The following is a 20,785-nucleotide window of genomic DNA, read 5'->3' as shown; positions in this document are numbered from 1 at the left end:
TTTGCATTTCTTACTGCAAATCTTGCCCCACCAGAGTCAGATAAATGACCTTGTTCATATTATCAGTGCATGTGAAATCAATGAAGAATATTTCAAACAGATAACACCTGAAGGAAATTGTCTTTTTTTCTTGAGTCCTTTTTATCAAAGCCGTCATTAACACAGTAACAAAGGCAAAACATATTCTAAGGAATTCTTTCTGAGAAAACGTTCCCAAGATATTTTTATTATGTTCTTAAGATGTAAATTATTAGATAGCTTATTTTAAAAAAACCCTCAACATAGCATTTACTCTTGGTTTAGATTTCTCTGCATCAAAATTTATATTATTGATTTCTAAATGCATTACAGTCAGAACTTTCATATAGCACTGTTATAGTGTCATTTGCCAAAAGTCTCTACTATGATTTTATTGCACAAATCTCAGAAATGTCTTAACAAAAAATGAAAAATTAAGGAGACATAATTCTTCTCAGAGTAACAACTCTTCTTTTCAATGTGTATCTCCCTAGATTCTCAGTGATAGCATTAAAAATGGCAGTACATGCTATTTTACTTATTTGAAGCACAGAGTAGAATTGCAGGGAGAGCACAGAACAAATGACATATTTAAATTCTATAATATGAGAACACATATTTAAATAACCAGAAGATGTATTTTGTTTGAAATAATGATCCATGGCTGTGATTAAAGCTGTGGGAAGCTCCTTCCAGACAAATAAAAATAATAGTAAATTGTGTGTTGAACATTTTTGCTATTATTTTTCTTCCTTACTTATTGTTTTATGAAGGAAGACAGCAACAGGTTTTATTGCTTTTGGACACCAAACAAAACAGAACAAAATAAAACAAACAAAACAAAAAAGAAACAAAAAAACACGTGAAGTAACATACCAAACGAAATGCTAAACTGGCTCAAATAAATCTAGTGTCTGAAGTAATAATGGCTTCAAAAATATTCTACATATATTTAAGAATCATGTGCGTTTGTGGGTGTGCATATATATGCACATATATGCATATGTTTATACATACATATCAGTCCATATATATTTGTTGTTAAGTCCAGTACTAAATATTTAAATACATTTTCTTATTTAATCCTTACAATATGAATGTAATTCATGAATTGTGTGTTTTCCCCTTGATTTCATAGAGAAACTACAAGAATTGTGTACCTTGTTTAGTTCTCATTGTTTATAAGTATAGAAGTCAATACTAAAGCTAGGTTTTTCTTACTCCAGATCAGAGCTCATAGCCACTTACCTCATTGCAAAAATCCTTCATTTTCCAAATGATGCATATGGTAGGTGGTTAAGGTAACTGGTTTTAGGACAAGTTTTATCTTAACAGAGTCTCAAATTTTGTGGGTTTTTTATTGTAGTATTTATATTGCAACAAGGCCATATTAGTATACACACCATGAGCTTGTAATTATTAACAGAGAGGTATTATACTTAATAACATATGTGAAAATAAACTTTCAGAGAAATAATTATTATTGCTTTCAGGCTCATGTTTTATTTATTTATTTATTTATTTATTTATTTATTTATTTATTTATTTTTAAGTAGGTGTCATACTCAGCATGGAGGCCAAGGTGGAGCCTGAACTCATACCCTGAGATCAAGACTGGAGCTGAGATCAAGAGTCGGATGCTTAAATGACTGAGCCACCCAAGTGCCCCTCATATATTTATTTTCTATAGCTAAATATTAGGAATTTGGTCTTTTAAGGTTGAAAAGCTAACCTGGATCCTTAGTTCTCCAGTTCTATCTTTTGTAAACTTCAGTTTATCTATTTGTGAAATGAATGTAACTATATTAGTGTGACTACTGTGAGTGGGCTCATATTATCTTAATCCTAATGGTAATAAATATCTCTCCAAGATTCAATTAGGCTTTCAGAAGTTGCCTTTAGTTTTTCAGGACATTACAGTACTATGGATCAGTAATCCAGTAATTGATGGACTACTGAGCTAATGCATTTTATGACTCAATCACAATCAGAATATTTCACCTATGGAAGAACTTACTGACAACAAGTTGACTGACTATGTGTAAACTTTCATCAATATTTTTCTAATAATTCAATGTTAACATTTAAATGATCATGAATTGGAATAGTCACATACTAATTGTACTAATAGGTAAGTATCACGAAGTGAATTTGTATAATGGAGAAAAGATATTTAGGGAATAATGTGTGTTTTCTTTTTGGAAAAGGAAGCTGATTATATTGTATATGCTAATGGATTTATTAAATATAATAATTACTTGTCATATTTCTACGGAGAACTAACTAACTTCCTAGGTTCTGGTCCAATTTTAACACTTGGCTACTCTGTTTTCACAGAGAAATTCCCAGTATTCCTGTGGAGGGCATATCAGAATCATGTGATAAGCTTTTCAAACTGCACAAATACATTTATATACAGACACAATATAAACACATATACACACATTTTCTCATCCCTGAGATATGTATACACCTTTCTAAGAAAGTACTTCATCCTATTCTACAGAATCACAATATTGAGCAGATAATTGTGCTTCATATGAGTATGTGATAGTCCTTACTTGTATTAGAATTTTATTGGAGCAGGAAAAAAAAAAAAAGCCAAGAACCACTGATTCAAAAAAGTTAACTTCTTTAATATCTCCAAACTACCAAAAATGATCAGAAACAAATGATCATTCCTATCCCCCCTCCCTGCCTCCTTAACTGTCTTCCTTCCTTTTCTTTTCCTCTTCTTTTTTTTCACCTTCTCTCCCTCCCTTCCTTATCACTTATTTATCTAATTATTTACCTGTCTATGTATGCATATATGTCAATTCACTTTTCCAGTTTCTGCATTTCAAATCTTTACTGTCATGAAATCTTTAATTTTCTCAGTAACCACCCCTCCCAACTCTTGAAAGATGACCTTAACTGCTATTTTATAAGGAACATAAAAGATATCAGATTAAAATTCAGGCTTATTTCTACCTTCTATCACTCAACATATATCCTGCACCCAGCCTATTCTATTTAACCTCTATTTACAATGAAAGAACTGTCTTCCTTCTGAACACCAACCCACCATTAAACTTATCAACCAATTAAACCAATTAAACTTATCAACCATTAAACTTATCAACCAATTCCCTCTTTCAGATATTTAAACTCCTGTCTTTTATGTATTAAACATCATCCTATCAACTAAATTTCCTATGAAAAGATTCTGTAACTCCTTTGCATTAAAATAAAAACAACAAAAAAAAGAGAAAAGTCTGTCCTCCTCTCCTACGACTTCTGAATCCCAGTTATTACCTTTACTTCCTCTCTCTTTTTTCACAATTTTCTTTAAAGATTTGTCTCTATTTCCCAATCTCCTAGTAAGTCTGGGAAGATTCTTTTGTACCCATATTGCTAAGCACTCTATTATTCAAGGGACACAGCACTTCTTAAGTTTTGCATTGCTGAGTCAAATGGATACAATTTAGTGCTCATCTGTTTAGGTTTCTTGACAACATTTGGCAATGATGACTGCTTTCTCCATCATAAGCACTCTTTTCCTTGGATTTCATGACATGACATAAGCTTCTTTTTCATTTCCTTTTTCAAGCTTATGTTGGCAATCCTCTGGAATTGGGCTTTATAGACTTTTCCCATTTGATCTTTCGCCTAGGCAATCTCATTTACATACATTACTTCCATTGTCCCCATTCATACATCAGATTTACAAATTTATATTTCTAGATATAAATCTGAGGTCTGGAGTCCAGAGTGATTTATGTAACTTCATAATTGATACTTCTATTAGAAGTCTCAAAAATACCTCAGATTTAACATGGCCAAGACCATACTCAGGCTGTTCAACTCTAGTCTTCTCTCAGTGTCTTCTTCCTCAAAGAATATCTTTTCACTTTAAGTCTTAAATCTTGGTGGTTTCATTATCTTTTCCAATCTTACACCTCCTGTCTTATCTGTAACTATTGATTCTACCTCCTGGCAATCCTAATATACATTCGCTTCTCTACTATTGTCAGTTCTCACCATTGCTTTTATGGGCTTATTAAGAGTCTATCTGAAATCTACCTATTCTTTTTTCTTAATTTCCCTACTGCAGTAAAAGTAATCTTTCTGTTGAGCAGATCTATCTGTCCCTTGCACAGCTTAAAGGTTTTCAATGTATATGCATTGCTCTGAGGAAAAGGATTCAAATCTTTAACATAACCTATACATCTTTAGATAGATTATCCTCAACCTACCTCAACATATATATATACTGGACTATTTTTCTTTCCAGCACTACTTCTTGATGCATGGTCTTTGTACATGTTATTTCCATTGAATGGATTGTCCTTCCTGAAAATTCTTCAAGTAAACTCATATTCATATTAATAAATCAGCTCAATTATCACTTCCTCGGGGAAGCTATCCATGACCCCCATGATTAGAATAATAATTCTTGTTATTTATACTACCAGAAGTCTATATCCCTCACTTCTCTAGCAGTTCTGACAGTTGTAATTTTACAAATATTTGTGTGATCCTTTGAATAATGTCTGACTTTTCTACTAGACTGCAAGCTCCATGACTAGTTTTTATTTTTGTTTTAAATTGACATATTCCTGGTATCTACCACCTTTGTTTGGCATAAATTCATGATCAATAAAAACTTGCTTCACATGTAAATAAATAAAGATGGAACATTCACTGGATGCTTGTTATTCAATTGTTATAAATCTCTTCTATTTTTCAGCATTCCCAACAGAAAGAGATTTTTACAAACAAAATAGTAATATAAAAATTTATGAAGTTTTATAGCAGTAATAAAAAATTTGTATCTTAATGAATAATTGCCTCAATAATTAAAATAAGGTTCTTGGTTTATTAATATGTTTCTATTTATGCTATTTGTCATTAGCTAAGGTAATCAAGAGTCTACTATAGTAGGTTTAATATATTACAAAATATTAATATATGTCAAATGTTTAATGAATAAGTGATTATTTAAATTTTAGTAAGAACTAACTCTAAAATTGGAATATAAAGAATTTTTTTCAAAATATTCGAATTACACAGTCTAAATGTTTTCATTGAAAGAAGATAAAGATTTGTATTATTTCAAGTCATGAAAAGGAGATGGGTGGACATTACAAGGGGGCATGGCTAATAAGCTATACAATAATTGAATCTTAGAAGCATAAACGTAGAGAGCTTGGAAAACATTTGTTCTAAATTTAATCTGAAATAAATGGTCATGTCTCACAAATAATTATCTAATTTACGCTTGACCATAATGCTAGGGACATTATATTAGTAATAGTTACACATTTTTTTAATGCTTAGTATATATCTAGTGCCATGTCATATGTTCCAAGTCCATTATTTTTTTAATATTATAAGTCCAATTGCATCTTTTCAAGATGAACAATTTATATTTGACATATTCCAATTAACACAAAGCTTTCATTATATAAGGAACTGATATCTGCTCCCCAATATATCTTCTATTAAGTGTCTTAACGTTGTCATCTATACATCACATTATAAATCTGAATAGATGTACCTAATCTTTCAAATACTTGAAAAGTACTATTTTATTCTCCAATTGGAAATAACTATTTTAACACTAAAAACAATTTGCTTTTACACTCTTCTCAAAATATGGTTTCCATATCCCTCAAAATACTGATCATTTTCTTACAAACATAATATAATCAATGTTTCCTCAACTGATATGAATAATATAGTTTTTGAAAATAAAATTAAAGCTTGGATCATTTTTACTAGGTGAAGTACAACATTGCCTTAAACTAAACTTATGGTCAAACATATTTCTAAATGAAACACTATCAATCTAGAACTTCTCATAAGTCCTATGGAATTGATTTTGAACCAAATGTTGGATTTTATATTTGTCTATCATCAGTTTCATTCTTTGGTTCTTTGGTCTTTCACATCTATTGGAAACATTTTGAATTGTTACCTATCAATCACTATATCAACATTTTCTGCTAGCCTTGGTTCATTTGGATGTCTGAGAAGTAGGCTTTAATTCTTCACCCACATTGCTAGCAAGATATTGATAAAAAATACATGGGCAAATCCCAGTCATTGCATTTTGCCTCTAAAGTTCTTCCAACTCTGATGGTAGCTCATTAGTTAACACTCCAAAATGTTTTTTTAATCACCCACAAGTATCCTTTATTATAGTGTAATCCAACAAGGCTTCTCTATAAAGTTTTTAAGTACTTTGTAAAAGGCATTATTAAACTCAAAATGCACGTGTAACCAGATTTTCATTTTCCAATGATAGTTCATGGTATCAAAAACAAAAATGAACTGCTTACTTATTTTATCACCTATAACACATCAGATCAATAATCCATCCTGTACTTTTTCAGAGAATAAAATCAAAGTCACTAGTCAAGCAGAATGGATTTTTTTTGTAATTTTAAATATGTCAGTCTCCAACTGTATAACATTCCCCTTTTTCATGTTTTGTACATATTATCCATAGTAACTCATAAGTCACCTCAGAAAATGCAATAATCGCCCTAGGATATCATTCATTTGAACCTAGAAATTTGAATTGATTAAAAGTACATACAATGAGCTTTAATTTCCTTGAGATTCTTCACCCCTTATATCTCCCACCTTAAGGATTTTTTGCATAAAGTGGAAGGAAAATAGTTATTGAAGAGTTTTGGCACATATTTAACAAGTATTAGGTCTCTCTCTGCATATCCAACTTCTTAAACTATACATTTCCTTCTCTTGCTCTTCAAAAGAATGGACTGATCATAGATTTTTAAAATTTCTTGACAGTCTGCTTAAATATTATTTTATATTCTTTGGTGTTCAAATAGTGTTTTAGTGTAAAGATTCTAAGTTTGCTTGTGAGAAAGCAGATGTTAAATTCTAAAGGATGAAGAAAAGAAAGGTGATGAAAAGAAAGAAGAATGTTATTTTTCATCTTCAGCTAAAGATACATGACATGACTTTGGGTAAGTAGCCAACCTTTCATCACTTGAAGATTACTCATCTGTACAATAAATGGATTATAACTGGTAATATAAGAGCCCTTTTAACTCTGAAATTTTAGTGCTAAAAATTATTTATTGAGACCTTATGATATAATTATTCTATGTTTGTTAATAGAGGAATATATGTGTTTTGGTTCTAAAGACTTTAAAGTTTCGAGGAGAAGATGGCGGCGTAGGAGGAGGCTGGGCTCACCGCGTCCTGCTGATCACTTAGATTCCACCTGCTCCTGCCTAAATAACCCAGAAAACCGCCAGAAGACTAGCAGAATGGAGTCTCCGGAGCCAAGCCCAGACGAGAGGCCCACGGAAGAGAGTAGGAAGGGTGGAGAGGTGGTGCGCCACATGGGCTGGCAGGAGGGAGCTGGGGCGGAGGAGCGGCCCGCTGGCCAAGCAGAGCCCCCGAGTCTGGCTTGCAAAAGCAGAGGGGCCGGACGGAGTATGTTCTGACAGCAAGCTGGAATTGACATCTGGAAGGTTATAAGCTAACAGCTCTGCTCGGAGAGCAGGAAGGCTGGAGGACAACGGGAGGGAGAGTTGCTGAGCCCCGGGACGACAGAGCTCAGTTTGGCGGGGAACAAAGGTGCTTGCCAGTGCCATCTCCATCGCCCATCCCCCAGCCAAAATCCCAAAGGGAACCAGTTCCTGCCAGGGAACTTGCTTGCAGCACGCAAACACCCAACGCTGTGCTTCTGAGGATCCACACCTCCGGCAGTGGGTCTGACTCCCTCCTGCTGCCACAGGGCCCCTCCTGAAGTGGATCACCTAAGGAGAAGCGAGCTAAGCCTGCCCCTCCTGCCCTTGTGAACCTTGCCTACCCACCCCAGCTAATAAGCCAGATCCCCAGCACCACAAGCCTGGCAGTGTGCAAGTAGCCCAGACCGACCACGCCACCCCACAGTGAATCTCGCCCCTAGGAGAGGGGAAGAGAAGGCACACGCCAGTCTGACTGTGGCCCTAGCGGTGGGCTGGGGGCAGACATAAGGTCTGACTGCAGCCCCGCCCACCAACGCAAGTTATTCAAGGCAGCACAGGGGAAGTGCCCCGCAGTCCCGCACCACTCCAGGGACTATCCAAAATGACAAAATGGAAGAATTCCCCTCAGAAAACGTCCAGGAAATAACAACAGCTAACGAACTGATCAAAAAGGATTTAAACAATATAACAGAAAGTGAATTTAGAATAATAGTCATAAAATTAATCGCTGGGCTTGAAAACAGTAAAAAGGACAGCAGAGAATCTCTTGCTACAGACATCAAGGGACTAAGGAACAGCCAGGAGGAGCTAAAAAATGCTATCAACGAGTTGCAAAATAAAATGGAGACAACTACGGCTCGGATTGAAGAGGCAGAGTAGAGAATAGGTGAACTAGAAGATAAAATTATGGAAAAAGAAGAAGCTGAGAAAAAGAGAGATAAAAAAAATCCAGGAGTATGAGGGGAAAATTAGAGAACTAAGTGATGCACTAAAGAGAAATAATATGCGCATAATTGGTAATCCAGAGGAGGAAGAGAGAGGGAAAGGTGCTGAAGGGGTACTTGAAGAAATAATAGCTGAGAACTTCCCTGACCTGGGGAAGGAAAAAGGCATTGAAATCCAAGAGGCACAGAGAACTCCCTTCAGACGTAACTTGAATTGATCTTCTGCACGACATATCATAGTGAAACTGGCAAAATACAAGGATAAAGAGAAAATTCTGAAAGCAGCAAGGGATAAACGTGCTCTAACATATAAAGGGATACCTATAAGACTCGTGACTGATCTCTCTTCTGAAACTTGGCAGGCCAGAAAGGAATGGCACGAGATCTTCAGTGTGCTGAACAGAAAAAATATGCAGCCGAGAATCCTTTATCCAGCAGGTCTGTCATTTAGAATAGAAGGAGAGATAAAGGTCTTCCCAAACAAACAAAAACTGAAGGAATTCATCACCACTAAACCAGCCCTACAAGAGATCCTAAGGGGGACCCTGTGAGACAAAGTACCAGAGACATCACTACAAGCATAAGCATACAGACATCACAATGACTCTAAACCCGTATCTTTCTATAATAACACTGAATGTAAATGGACTAAATGCACCAACCAAAAGACATACGGTATCAGAATGGATAAAAAAACAAGACCCATCTATTTGCTGTCTACAGGAGACTCATTTTAGACCTGAGGACACCTTCAGATTGAGAGTGAGGGGATGAAGAACTATTTATCATGCCACTGGAAGCCAAAAGAAAGCTGGAGTAGCCATACTTATATCAGACAAACTAGACTTTAAATTAAAGGCTGTAACAAGAGATGAGGAAGGGCATTATATAATAATCACAGGGTCTATCCATCAGGAAGAGCTAACAATTATAAATGTCTATGTGCCGAATACGGGAGCCCCCAAATATATAAAACAATTACAAACATAAGCAACCTTATTGATAAGAATGTGGTAATTGCAGGGGACTTTAACACTCCACTTACAGAAATGGATAGATCATCTAGACACACGGTCAATAAAGAAACAAGGGCCCAGAATGATACATTGAATCATATGGACTTGACAGATATATTTAGAACTCTGCATCCCAAAGCAACAGAATATACTTTCTTCTCGAGTGCACATGGAACATTCTCCAACGTGGATCACATACTGGGTCACAAAACAGCCCTTCATAAGTATACAAGAATTGAAATCATACCATGCATACTTTCAGACCACAATGCTATGAAGCTTGAAATCAACCACAGGAAAAAGTCTGGAAAACCTCCAAAAGCATGGAGGTTAAAGAACACCCTACTAAAGAATGAATGGGTCAACCAAGCAATTAGAGAAGAAATTAAAAAATATATGGAAACAAACGAAAATGAAAATACAACAATCCAAACGCTTTGGGATGCAGCGAAGGCAGTCCTGAGAAGAAAATACATTACAATCCAGGCCTATCTCAAGAAACAAGAAAAATCCCAAATACAAAATCTAACAGCACACCTAAAGGAAACAGAAGCAGAACAGCAAAGACAGCCTAAACCCAGCAGAAGAAGAGAAATAATAAAGATCAGAGCAGAAATAAACAATATAGAATCTAAAAAAACTGTAGAGCAGATCAACGAAACCAAGAGTTGGTTTTTTGAAAAAATAAACAAAATTGATAAACCTCTAGCCAGGCTTCTCAAAAAGAAAAGGGAGATGACCCAAATAGATAAAATCATGAATTAAAATGGAATGATTACAACCAATCCCTCAGAGATACAAGCAATTATAAGGGAATACTATGAAAAATTATATGCCAACAAATGGACACCTGGAAGAAATGGACAAATTCCTAAACACCCACACTCTTCCAAAACTCAATCAGGAGGAAATAGAAAGCTTGAACAGACCCATAACCAGCGAAGAAATTGAATCAGTTATCAAAAATCTCCCAACAAATAAGAGTCCAGGACCAGATGGCTTCCCAGGGGAGTTCTACCAGACGTTTAAAGCAGAAATAATACCTATCCTTCTTAAGGTATTCCAAAAAATAGGAAGGGAAGAAAAATTTGCAGACTCATTCTATGAAGCCAGCATTACTTTGATTCCTAAACCAGACAGAGACCCATTAAAAAAAGAGAACTACAGGCCAATATCCCTGATGAATATGGATGCAAAAATTCTCAATAAGATACTAGCAAATCGAATTCAATGGCATATAAAAAGAATTATTCACCGTGATCAAGTGAGATTCATTCCTGGGATGCAGGGCTGGTTCAACATTTGCAAATCAATCAGTGTGACACATCACATTAATAAAAGAAAAGATAAGAACCACATGATCCTGTCAATCGATGCAGAAAAGGTATTTGACAAAATTCAGCAACTTTCTTAATAAAAACCCTTGAGAAAGTCGGGATAAAAGGAATATACTTAAAGATCATAAAAGCCATTTATGAAAAGCCCACAGCTAACATCATCCTCAATGGGGAAAAACTGAGAGCTTTTTCCCTGAGATCAGGAACATGACAGGGATGTCCACTCTCACCGCTGTTGTTTAACATAGTGTTGGAAGTTCTAGCATCAGCAAGCAGACAACAAAAGGAAATCAAAGGCATCAAAATTGGCAAAGATGAAGTCAAGCTTTCACTTTTTGCAGATGATGTGATATTATACATGGAAAATCCAATATACTCCACCAAAAGTCTGCTAGAACTGATACATGAATTCAGCAAAGTTGCAGGATACAAAATCAATGTACAGAAATCAGTTGTATTCTTATACACTAACAATGAAGCAACAGAAAGACAAAGAAACTGATCCCATTCACAATTGCACCAAGAAGCATTAAATACCTAGGAATAAATCTAACCAAAGATGTAAAAGATCTGTATGCTGAAAACTATAGAAAGCTTATGAAGGAAATTGAAGAAGATATAAAGAAATGGAAAAACATTCCGTGTTCATGGATTGGAAGAATAAATATTGTCAAAATGTCAATACTACCCAAAGCTATCTACACATTCAATGCAATCCCAATCAAAATTGCACCAGCATTCTTCTTGAAACTAGAACAAGCAATCCTAAAATTCATATGGAACCCCAAAAGGCTCCGAATAGCCAAAGTAATTTTGAAGAAGACCAAAGCAGGAGGCATCACAATCCCAGACTTTAGCCTCTACTACAGAGCTGTCATCATCAAGACAGCATGGTATTGGCACAAAAACGGACACATAGACCAATGGAATACAATAGAAACCTCAGAACTAGACCCACAAATGTATGGCCAACTCATCTTTGACAAGCAGGAAAGAACATCCAATGGAAAAAAGACAATCTCTTTAACAAATGGTGCTGGGAGAACTGGACAGCGGCATGCTGAAGGATGAAACTAGACCACTTTCTCACACCATTCACAAAAATAAACTCAAAATGGATAAAGGACCTGAATGTGAGACAGGAAACCATCAAAACCCTAGAGAAGAAAGCAGGAAAAGACCTCTCTGACCTCAGCCGTAGCAATCTCTTACTTGACACATTCCCAAAGGCAAGGGAATTAAAAGCAAAAATGAACTACTGGGACCTTATGAAGATAAAAAGCTTCTGCACAGCACAGGAAACAACCAACAAAACTAAAAGGCAACCAACAGAATGGGAAAAGATATTTGCAAATGACATATCGGACAAAGGGCTAGTATCCAAAATCTATAAAGAGCTCACCAAACTCCACACCCGAAAAACAAATAACCCAGTGAAGATATGGGCAGAAAACATGAATAGACACTTCTCTAAAGAAGACATCTGGATGGCCAACAGACACATGAAAAGATGTTCAACGTCACTCCTCATCAGGGAAATACAAATCAAAACCACACTCAGATATCACCTCACGCCAGTCAGAGTGGCCAAAATGAACAAATCAGGAGACTATAGATGCTGGAGAGGATGTGGAGAAACGGGAACCCTCTTGCACTGTTGGTGGGAATGCAAATTGGTGCAGCCACTCTGGAAAACAGTGTGGAGGTTCCTCAAAAAATTAAAAATAGACCTACCCTATGACCCAGCAATAGCACTGCTAGGAATTTACCCAAGGGATACAGGAGTACTGATGCATAGGGGCACTTGTACCCCAATGTTTATAGCAGCACTCTCAACAATAGCCAAATTATGGAAAGAGCCTAAATGTCCATCAACTGATGAATGGATAAAGAAATTGTGGTTTATATACACAATGGAGTACTACAGAGCAATGAGAAAGAACGAAATATGGCCCTTTGTAGCAACGTGGATGGAACTGGAGAGTGTGATGCTAAGTGAAATAAGCCATACAGAGAAAGACAGATACCATATGTTTTCACTCTTATGTGGATCCTGAGAAACTTAACAGAAACCCATGGGGGAGGGGAAGGAAAAAAAAAAAAGGTTAGAGTGGGAGAGAGCCAAAGCATAAGAGACTGTTAAAAACTGAGAACAAACTGAGGGTTTATGGGGGGTGGGAGGGAGGGGAGGGTGGGTGATGGGTATTGAGGAGGGCACCTTTTGGGATGAGCACTGGGTGTTGTATGGAAACCAATTTGACAATAAACTTCATATATTGAAAAAAAAACAAGGACAAAAAAAAATTAAAGCCTATCCATAGGAGAAACCAAAGCAGAAGTACTGGGGAAAAGAAAAATAACCAAATTGTCAAATTAATAAAAAAATATTTTTTTTCGATGTCAAGATTTTATGTATTTTTTGAAAGAAACAGATATATTTTAATATGTCACTGTTGTAGATTAGTATTTCAGTTTCTTACCAACACATAACAAAAATTAATTATGTTTCAAATACACCACTGGAAATGATTAAATCTCCAGGTAGACCAATGAAATTGTTGTTAAACTGACTTTTATTATGAAATTAAGATCATACTTAATAATTCTAGAAAATGTTTAAAGGACAAAAAGTTATAAAGAAGACATATAAATCTAATAAGACAACCACACAATGTTTTCATATCTTTACTTTTACACTTTTATACAAGTATTTGTGAACTCATTGAAAGAATGGTATTAATTTGATTATAGTTTAGCACCTGATAAGGCAGCTAATAATCCAATTAACATAAGTACTAAGGAGATTTTACTTACTACTATCACTACTATTTAATATTTACATAGTGCCTGCTATGCACTATATACTTTTCAATGATTAATTCAGTAAATCTTCACAAATACCCTGTGATCATGACCTGAGCTAAGACCAGGAGTTGATGCTTAACCAAGTGAGCTATGCAGGGGTTCCTGTTTATTTTTCTTTTCTTTCTTTCGTTTTTTTTTTTTTTTTTTGAAAAAAAATCAAATGCTTGTGTGAAATTTTTAATTTGATTTGGAGTTTCATGTCACAATTCCATTTTTCTTTGTAGTTGTGTATGTGAGAGAAACTTTGATAAGCCAATTGATAAACCAAAGTATTGAGTCATACTCTGAGTAGTTTTGAATGGAATCTGTCCAATTATTTTTATATTCCTAGATAATTTGTAAACAAGGTTCCTAGTTCAATAGAACTTCTTTCTGTGATTGTAGTAACATATGGCTTCTTTAATGGCAGGTTTTTTTTGTTTTTGTTCTTGTTTTTGTTTTTAAGAGGGGGTTTCTGTTTAGTTTCTACAGGATTCTTAATTTTCCTCATTTACTACCCTCACTTTACCTTCATTAAAACATCTGCAAAGAGCACGTGTCTTCTCTATTTTTGCTTCTCCTCCAGGAAGTAATGATTCCCTGAGGTTATTGCTGTGGCACACTTACCACTTTGTCCCTTCCCCTTAGCTAGTGCTGCGGTTTACCAAGTTCCAGGTTTGTGTTCCACACATTAACACTTGCTAAGTTAAATTTTCTCTTTCTGAGGGTTACGGAGCTGCTTCATGCATAATCTCTTTCATCTTTCTTATGGAGTCATTTAAGTCTTTCTTCTCCCTCTTCTCATAGATTTGTAATCTCAGTTGGGACTCCAACTGAATCTGTTGGGATTTTCTGTTGGGATTTTATATACTTATAGATAATTTGAAGAATATAGTGATCTCTGTGTGGGATTTTCTGTGGTCAGATGTGATTTTATTTGTATTTGTAGGTGATTTTATAATTTGGGGAATGAGACATGGGAAGTCTCAAATGCATGTGGCTGCTCTTTCCCAATTTGATCTCAAATGACACTTATATTTTGGTCATTTTTTATGATCATTATATGCATTTTACCTGTTTTTATTAATAATCTAAAACAAGGAGTAATATAATTTCCTCATGTTAAATAATTACTCTATTTCTGAAATAAATCCTATTTGGTAATACTTGATTATATTTTAATTTGCTGATGGGTCAAATTTAAATGGATATATTTTAGGATTTTGGGATATATCCATATTCATAAATGATACTTCATATGGTTTTCTTTTTGTGTGTGGTATCATTGTTAGATTTTGTTTGGAGGGATATTCTAGCTTTATAAAAGTAATTGGATAACTTTTATGAAATGTTTTAATCATTTGTCCTATTCTTTCCTGAAAGGAATGAAGAAAATAAGTAATAACCTTGATTAATTTGCTTATAAATAATTTTGGTATATTTGAAAAATAATTATAGTTGTTTTTTCTTGAGTCAATTTTAATTATGGAATGTTGCCTTGACAATAACTCATTTATTAAGATTTTTCAAATTAATTATTATAGAGTTATGTTTATTATCTATTTAAACTTGTGAACATTTTCCTTATTTGATATACACTTTCTCTTTTTCAATGTAACTATTTATGCATCCCATTCTATTAACCCAGACTTGCCAGAAGTTTGTTTTTGTTTAGGTATTTTCAAAGAACTGAGATTTTTTTTCCCTTTACCAATTCTATATTTGTAAATTTTAAAGTATGAATTTTTACTTTATTATAACTTAAACCTTAGTAGTTTTCATTGGGGTTTTATTATTTTATTTATTGAGATGAACGCATGCTTCCTTATTTTAATTTAATAATTAAATAGGCCTTAAAAATTCACATTTTTTAAAAGTTTCAAAAACAATTTTCTTGTAGTTCTTCATCTTTATTTTTTAAATAAAATGTATGTTTAGTTTTTATTTCTTCTTTTGCTCTAAAACTAGTTTAGGAGGGTTTGCTCTTTTTTTTTTTTTTTTTTTTTTTTATTTTTTTAAAAAAAATTTTTTTTTCAACGTTTATTTATTTTTGGGACAGAGAGAGAGACAGAGCATGAACGGGGGAGGGGCAGAGAGAGAGGGAGACACAGAATGGGAAACAGGCTCCAGGCTCTGAGCCATCAGCCCAGAGCCTGACGCGGGGCTCGAACTCACGGACCGCGAGATCGTGACCTGGCTGAAGTCGGACGCTTAACCGACTGCGCCACCCAGGCGCCCCGGGTTTGCTCTTTTTAATTTTTGTTCGCTTATTGTTAATTTTCAAGTGGTTTGAGATTTTATCTTGTAGTTGCTTAAAATACTTTTATTAATTTTAGTTTCATCATATTTTGAACAGGTAATTTGTTAAGTATTATTTATTTTATGTAGAAATTAAGGAGTTTCAGGGGGTACCTGATATATTATCATATTTTCTAATTTACCTATGAGCCCTCACTATCTGTAGGAAACAAATTTATCTAAGTAAACTTTATTAATTATACTATTTATATTGTATTTAATACTTTACAAATTAAAAAAAGTAAGTAATTTAGCCACAATTCAAAATTAGCAGATTCTATGCAACAGTCCAAACTTGGCATTTTTGTAAAAATTGGAATATGTAGCAATACATTTTCATGGATCTGAGAGGCAGCTGCCCCTTTAGAAAGTGCAGGAAATTTCCAATTAATTTTAGCTCTCACCATGCAAGCACAGTGTATGCATATGCACTTATATCCAATTTCACTCATTTATCTTTGCCTGTTCTCTGTTAAGTATTTCAGTTTATAATCCTCCACTCTTTCTTGATGTTATTAACCTAACCTATCACCATGGCAGATTACAAAAACAACCAGAAAATTCTTCCCATTTCCATACACATGCCCTGTTGCCATGTGACCCTACAGCTCTTCCCACAAGGTGGTCCAGCCTATTTCCCTATCCTTTTGATCTGGTATTAGCCAGTGATGTGGCACTCAGTGGGAGAGAAGCATTATGATACAAGTAGAGCCTTGAAAGGTTTGCGCAATGGAGCTTGCCCTTTATCTTGCTGTGCTTGGAACCTTGGACCACCATGTGACTGAACACTAACTGGCCTGCTGGAGAACAAGAAGCCACGCAGAGGATAACAGTGGTGCCACTGAGCCTCAACAGTGAGTAGACAGTCAAATGTTATGCTTTCGGTTGAGCTCACGGCTTGCTCTTAGCTGCACTCTGTACTCTTCCAAATTAGGGGATTTATGGCATTTGTACAGGGTACCTGGAAAGCTAAAATTTCTTAGGACTGTGCTTTCCTGAAATCTGACAACTTCTGGTTGATGAGAGCCACCCTTCCTTAATTTACAGTAATGCATTTAATTTTCTTCTGTTATAGTTATTTGAACGTATCATTTGAAAATTTAAAAAGGGAGGTTGGATGCTTATATTTGCTTGAAAAAGTGAATAGGAGTCTCACAAATTGCCCCAAAGTTTATGAACATAGTTTGTAAAAATGTCTTCCAAACTCAGTAGACACATAAGAAGAGGAGCATCTTGGCAAGGCTCAAATATGAGAGGGTAGTGAATATTGTCAGCTAATTAGAAAGTTTTTTTTCCCAAGTTTTAGCTGTTAAAAATGTGGGAATAGGGATTTTCTAGCTTAGACTTCCAATAAAATATGTGAATTTGTCAGATAAGTTAAACCATATGAGTCCATTTAGCTCAACATGTAAAACGGCTCAATGTAAAAACAAAACACAACAGAAAAGCATATGTATTACAGCACTGGCTAATAAGGTTGGCATTGATACAATATAAAAAAGCAAAACTAAGAAGAAAAATAAATTTGAATATTAAATTGTAAAAGCAATATTACAAATACATTCTAGTTTTTAAAGGGAGAAAACATAAAACCTGCCTATTCTTTTCTTACAAGTAGAAGAAATGCCCACAATATCACTGGCTGAAACATCATATAGAAGTTCTATAACTAACAGACCCAGGCTGATAAAGTTTCTAGCGTTAGGAATCAGACTAATTTTCTCTTGCTGCTCTGCTCTCCTCGGTACATAGCTTTCAACTCATGATTTAAGATGGTTGATTGAGCTCCAGCCACTTTACTGACATTTTAGTGAGGAGGAATGACGAGCATCAGAATAAAAAGAATCCTTGCTTTAAACAAAGCTTTGTATTATACTTCTATTTAATTTCCATTGGTTAGAACTTAGTCACATGATCACACTATCTCCAGAGAATAGCCAGGAAATATATATTATGGCCAGTCTGTATCTGGCTATAACTCAGGAGCTGTATTACTAAAAAAGAAGAGAATAGATATTTAAGGACAATTAACAGTCTTTTCTACATTTCCTCATAGATAACCATTGTTTCAAGATTGATGTAAGTCCTTTAGACTCTTTTCTGTTTTTACATATTAATGTATATCTTCCCCCAAATTTAATATAATAATATAATCTTTGAGTAAAACACACACACACACACACACACACACACACACACACACCCCACATAGAACTAGTCAGTTTTTAAAAAAAATTTTTTTAATGTTTATTTATTTTTGAGACAGAGAGAGAGAGACAGAGCATGAATGGGGGAGGGTCAGAGAGAGAGGGAGACCCAGAATCTGAAACAGGCTCCAGGCTCTGAGCTGTTAGCACAGAGCCTGATGCGGGACTCAAACTCATGGACCACGAGATCATGACCTGAGCCGAAGTCGGACGCTTAACCGACTGAGCCACCCAGGTGCCCTAAGTCAGTTTTTTTTAAGGCTGCACAGAACTTTAAAGAACTATTTTTGTCACCTTTAAATTATCAGCACATAAAAGATGGTAGGCACGCAACAAGTGTTTACTGATTATGATGATATTCTGATTAATTCAATCATTCCCTTTTAATGATTTTTAGAAATCTTCCTTTTTCTTGCCTATTATAATGAATAGATGTTTAATCTTGCAACTTAGTGCATATTCAATTGAAAAATGTTTCTTGGAGCTTGTCACACTGATATTTCTAGAAATGAATGTTTTATTATTTTAATAGATGTTTTGTCACTGACACCCACCATAGTGACAAAAGCAGTATTATTATTATTATTATTATTATTTTGAGAGACAGAAAGAGAGAGAGAGACAGAACACAAGTCGGGAGGGACAGAGAGGGAGACAGAATTTGAAGCAGGCTCCAGGCTGTGAGAACAGAGCCCGGCACAGGGCTTGAACTCACAAACTGTGAGATAATGACCTGAGCCTAAGTCAGACACTTAACCAACTGAGCCACCCAGATGCCCCACAAAAGCAGTATTATTAGTTTAGTTTCTATATTGTCACTCTTATCTCTAAGCCTCTTCCAAGAAACCACATGCCATCCCTTCTCCAATATTCTCTCTCTTCATCAGGCCCCATGCCCATTCACATAATGATCTAATTTTAAAGTCCTTCTAGGAACAGTTTAGTTTTCAGTAGTCTCCAAACCCCAGCTTTTCTTTTTCAGTTTAAATATTTTGGCTTAAGTATTTAAATTTATATTTTATTTATATAAATATATTTTATCTCTCTCTCTCTCTCTCTCTCTCTTTTATATTTTTAGCGGAGTTTATGGCATTTCCCTCCCTGGAGCTTACCATTATTCTTCCTTTATCTGTTTTTTTTTTTTTTCCTGTATCTCTTATGTAGTACTTATCCTATAAATATCTGTTTTATCTTCAAATTATAAAATTCTTGAAGCAAGAGCTTTATGTTCATTGTCCTCTATCCTCCTAAGAAGTATTTTTCACACTGCTTTGCCCACAGTAGATTTGAAAAACAAAAACAAAAACAAAAAACAAAGTCTTTGGACTTGCATGTTCTATGTTATATGGTGAAGGAAATATGTGTTTTTATACAAACCTAAATTTTGGCAGAAAAGGAATAGGTGTCAGGCAGTGTGCTGCCAAAGAAAATCTCTGTTATTATGAAGAAGTCATTGCCTTTATGTTTTTTCCCATATCAAGCCATTAGCCAGAGCTTCCAACTTGAGTAGCCTAGGTTTTAATGTTTTCAGTCCTCATATTGAGGCACACCTCCACATATGCTTGCTGGACAACCTTGTACAAGAGGTATCACTACCCTATTAACACTGAGGACAGGTCAGAGGCTATGAGAAGGTGAATAGTGTGCCCAATGTTATAGGTGAAAAAATTGTGGAGTTGGCCATGCCCACCATAGTGTGCTTGCTAAATATGATAAATTGTTTTGCTTTTAGAGTTTCTGCATGATCTCTTTCTCCTAACTGCCTGCCTAATATTTATTCACTAATCCATTAAAAAAATTGGCATGTATATGCTTTTAAATTATTACTCTTATTTTTCTGACTTTTGATTTGCCCCTAAGCAATACTCATACTAGGAAAGTAATTAGGACATAAAGATTAAGACATGTTAGTGGATATGCATGTATATGAATGAGCAATTAAGGCATTACAGGCAATTATAAGAATCTGAATAATTCTCACACTGAATAACTTGGAAAAACTCTTGGAAGGTTTTGGGGAGACAGTGGTATGATCTGACTTACATTTTTAAATAATCCATTTGGCAACTGTGTTGAAAATAGATTACAGTAAGAAACAGCTACAGCATGATAAGTAGTTAAGAGGCTATGGAAGTAGTCACAAAGAAAGAAAATGGTGGCTTGCACCAATGGGTAGTGGTGGGGTTGTGAAAAATGATCATATTTAGGATATATCCCAGATTTATAGCCAGAAAAATCTGTTGGTGCATAGTGTATGAGGTATGGCAGAGAAAAGAGAAGTCAGGGTAATTTATAGGTTTTGGACTGAGTAAACTAAAGATTGGAGTTGCCATATACTATAACAGGGAAGGCTTTAGGTAGAATAGGTTGAGGAGAGTGAAATCAGGAATTCTGTTTTGAGCATATAATGTTTGGGATACCCGTTAGACATCTAAGAGAAAATGCTGAGTAGGTCGTAAGAAATAAGTGTCTGCAGTTCCAGTGAGATACCTGGGCTGAAGAAACAACTTTGGAAATGGTTAACTTGTAGATGATAATTAAATTCTTGAGACTGGATGAGTTCAGCAGAAGCTGAAGAGTAGATAGTAAAGAAAGTATTGGATGTATGTTGGATCTCTCCATCTAGTC

General features: G+C 35.0%; 1 protein-coding gene across 2 annotated transcripts in view; it reads right to left on the bottom strand.

Moving 5' to 3' along the window:
• GRID2 (glutamate ionotropic receptor delta type subunit 2) overlaps positions 1–20,785 on the bottom strand; it is a 1,453,175-nt gene that overhangs the window by 304,189 nt on the left and 1,128,201 nt on the right. The window lies entirely within an intron of this gene.

This window comes from Lynx rufus, unplaced genomic scaffold (genome assembly GCF_022079265.1).
Source record: "Lynx rufus isolate CCGP_SWC_20201006 ecotype Redwood Valley unplaced genomic scaffold, mLynRuf1.p SCAF_3, whole genome shotgun sequence".
In the NCBI taxonomy this organism is placed as follows: Eukaryota; Metazoa; Chordata; class Mammalia; order Carnivora; family Felidae; genus Lynx; species Lynx rufus.
The sequence above is the reverse complement of the archived record's forward strand: the minus strand, read 5'-3'. Positions and strand labels throughout refer to the sequence as shown.